This window comes from Ochlerotatus camptorhynchus, unplaced genomic scaffold (genome assembly GCF_037179485.1).
Source record: "Ochlerotatus camptorhynchus isolate MF236.1 unplaced genomic scaffold, CSIRO-AGI_Acam_v1.1 ptg000291l, whole genome shotgun sequence".
NCBI classification, from domain to species: domain Eukaryota; kingdom Metazoa; phylum Arthropoda; class Insecta; order Diptera; family Culicidae; genus Ochlerotatus; species Ochlerotatus camptorhynchus.
In genome coordinates, this window is record NW_027040780.1 from 2,015,616 (window position 1) to 2,019,452 (window position 3,837).

Sequence of the window (3,837 nt, forward strand, 5' to 3'; positions counted from 1 at the left end):
AGATGCATGCCCTAAACGCGGAGAATGTCGTCGATGAATTGTGTCGAGAAGAGGGCACCTGGAATGTCGTAAGCAGGAAAATCACGGAAATTCTGTCGGAGCAGCGATCTAGCAACGCTCCAGGTACACAGCTAATTCGAACGACTCAAATGTGAGTTTAGTTCACACCTAATCGCCAAAAGTGCAGAAACTCAGCGATGTTTTCCTGCGAAAACTTAAAAAATCTGCCGGAAAACGAGGATAATTGACGAAAATTTCACTCAGTCTAAGAGTAGTACCAATAGACTGAGTGAACCCAATATTTAGTTTTCTCATGTTTGATAATTTTATCCTGGACAAATCTGGCAAATTTACTCATCGCTGAGTTCCTGCACATTATTTGATTTATGAGTAAACTAAACTAACTGATCGCACACGGATAGGACCCAACTTTTACGTTGTGTGATAAAAGAAAATATTGAAACGAGAACGATTATTTGACCGTTCTGTCATGGCGGAGGTATGAGAAATATAAACCAGGGTTGCTTACACTCACTTGCTATAATAAAATGTTTTTCGGAATTATAAAATAATTAGATGTTATTATGATATTTTTACTCGTAAGTTAAAGAAGAGGTTGTAAAGTATGTGTTTGACACATGAAACCTGTTAATTTCGCATCCAGAGTGTCACTACCAGCGATTTTATGATTCGTGAGAAGGTTACTAGTGCTGCCGAGGCCAAGGTATCATTCCCGAGCAGATCGCTGATGCTGGAAGTTAGGCAGAGTGTCTCCCGAAGATTTTGGAACTCCGGGTAGTTGCACAGGATGTGTTTGACGGTGTAGGGTATCCCACAGATGATGCAGCTTCTGCTGAACGGCAGGCCACCATAGTTATAGTAGAGCTTAGTGTGCCCGGTCCGAAACCGCGAAATCACGCGTTGATCCTTCAGGTTGTCCAGTTCGCTCCATGGTTCAGTTGACCCTTTGACTTTGCGGATGAAGGCAGTTCTGTTGCGGAATGGTGCGCATGATCCACCGTCTGACGTCCTGTAGGGGTACCTTGTCGGTGAGTCTGGGACCCGATGTCCCGGCTCCGGCAAGGTGATCAGCAGACTCGTTACCTGGCACTCCGCAGTGTCCGGGAATCCATGTGTACACGGTGTTCGTTGGGTGTACCTGATAACCGCCTGGATCCATGGGTGTTTCCGAGGTGATCGCTTGAACGACGCTGTGTGAGTCGGTTAATATAAGTATCGGTTTGTTGGCTGGCGTCGTAGCAGCACGGAAGATCGCTGCAGCCTCGGCCGAGAAAACCGAACACTGTGGAGGAAGACTGCTGCTTTCAGCAATACCGTCTCTGAAAATCCCGATACCTACTCCGTTTATCGATCGGGAGCCGTCGGTGTACCGGTGTACGTGGTCGGCATAGTTGGACCCAAGTTACTCGGCGACCGATCTGCGCAAAATCACGGATGCATCCCCTGCTTTGAACCGATTGTCCAATTGGATACGTGAAGAGTGCCAACTTTTCTCTCCATACCAATGGACTTTGGCCACTGGTTGTGGTCGATGTCGGCGGCTGTGCGGAGGACTCTGAAGTGAGCGCTCTTAAATCGTAAAATCGGTGATTGTGACTATCTGAAAGCCAATTTGACAGGTTTTATGTGTCAAACACTTGCCTTTCAGCCTCTTCTTGTATCTAACAAGTACAACATATAATTTTTATCATCTAATGATTTCAAAATTTCGGAAAATCAGTTTTTTATAGCAAGTGAGTGGAAGCAAGCCTGCTATAAACGATTAATTATTGTAACATGCAAGCAGTGATGCCACATAAACAGATTTATCTGTAATCATACAGATTTTTTACAATATTTTGATACAGATATCTGTATATACAGATTACAGATTTTTTTGAAATATACAAATTTTTCAGATATTTAATATCAGCTGAATGTATTTTTTAACTCTTTATTATATTTATTCATTCTGATAAATAATCGTTACTTCCTTTTCTGTAGCAACGAGCACCAAACCCAAATAGCAATTGTGCAGTAAATAAAATATTAATTTAATATCTTCGTTAATTTTGAACCGACTACTGATGATCAGATGTTCTGATTTCGGATTGCTCGGTAGAAGCAATGTTAGTATTTCTTTCTTATTGTTTAATCAACCGTATCACATAGTGACAAGTACTATGGTTAATTCAATTTTTGGATTTGTCGAATCGGTAAACAATCCGATTTAACAACCCATAAGCTGATTGATTACAGTTTGTGACTCGAAGGGTCTACGGTCTATTTCGCCATTTGAATAGGGTAATATCAGAAATAAATAATATTCCATGCAATTCGACAGAACATCTAATAAAAGTTTTGTGTTGTGACAAAATACAAGAAAGTTGATAAAGCAGATGAACACGATTGCACATCTAGAAATACAGATGGGTTGGTTGGTTGTCTTTATGGACCTGTGCACGGCTGTTCATTTGGTACATGGAGCTATAAATGGATCTATAAAAATTTGACGTTTGAGCGGTGCCGTGTTTATTAGAAATGAACACTTTAAGTTCATTTTTAGTAAACACGGCACCGCTCAAACGTCAAACGGATGAACCGTGCACAGGTCCATTAAGGAGATTTTCAGCCAGACGCTGGTTCATCTCCGGAACAAATACAGATGGAACTATCTCAAACTTTATTAACTGACAAAATAATACTGAGTAATTTAGGTTCGAGCAACAACAAGTGAATTCAATATGCATTCAATCTTCCAAAAGGTTAATAAAGTTGAAATTTGGTTTGATTAGAAGTATGTGAGAAAATGAATCATCGAACAATAAAAATTAACCAGTAATACTTCATAAATTATTAATTTTCTCAAATTACCAGTCAAAGATTTTTGTTATCTCGGACATAAAAAAATTAAATTCTAGCAAAATCTGATTGTTACTTCATTAAAGAAATTTTAAGGTTTATCTCTCACTACTGGTACATGATTTTTTTATTTGTATCTTTAGACTTGTAGAAAGATAGAAATCACCACATAAATTCATTAACCAGGATTTCACGATATTTTTAATAGTTTAATTCTTTATAAAGCATACTTAAATCTTTTTTCAACATTCTGAACTTTGGACAGACTCTTTGTGAAGTTCAATGAACTCAAAGGAGATTTGGAAAGATCCGCACTATGATCATAATAAAGAAATTACACAGATTTTTTTTACAGATTTTTGACAGTCAGATACAAATTAAAAAGATTTTTTTACGGTGAAAATACAGATTGAAATTGAAAAAATTTGGCAACACTGCATGCAAGGAAACTACAAAACAAGAAATGACAATTATACGGGGACAAGTGGTGATATCTATGGGTAGGTACAGTAGCTACTTTATGTTAAGGGTAGAGGCAGTAATAGTCGCCTGCACGAACACTCACATTTGAGTCGTTCTCATTCGCCGTGTAGGACCCTCCCATTCTTAGGACGTCAGGAAAATGATAAAAAGGCTCGACAACCGAGGCGAGGCACAATTCTCCCATCTGTAGGGGAACGTGAAATATGAGCAAACTTTTTGACACCTGATACCTGACACAAACCCTTTCCTTCCACTTTCCATACAACATTTCCAAAACTAAACTTTTTTAATCAACCTTGGTTCAAATATGAGAGAGTAAATAATTAATGAACCAATCAATCAAAACCGCATCGTGTTTGTTTTACTCCCAAGGCATACTTAGTTGTACAAATTATGAGGGAAAACAAGACAGCACAAATTACTATATTTTGTTTTTATTTATTGCATACTGGTTACTCTATGTCCCATCAATGACAATGGACTGTGACAAAT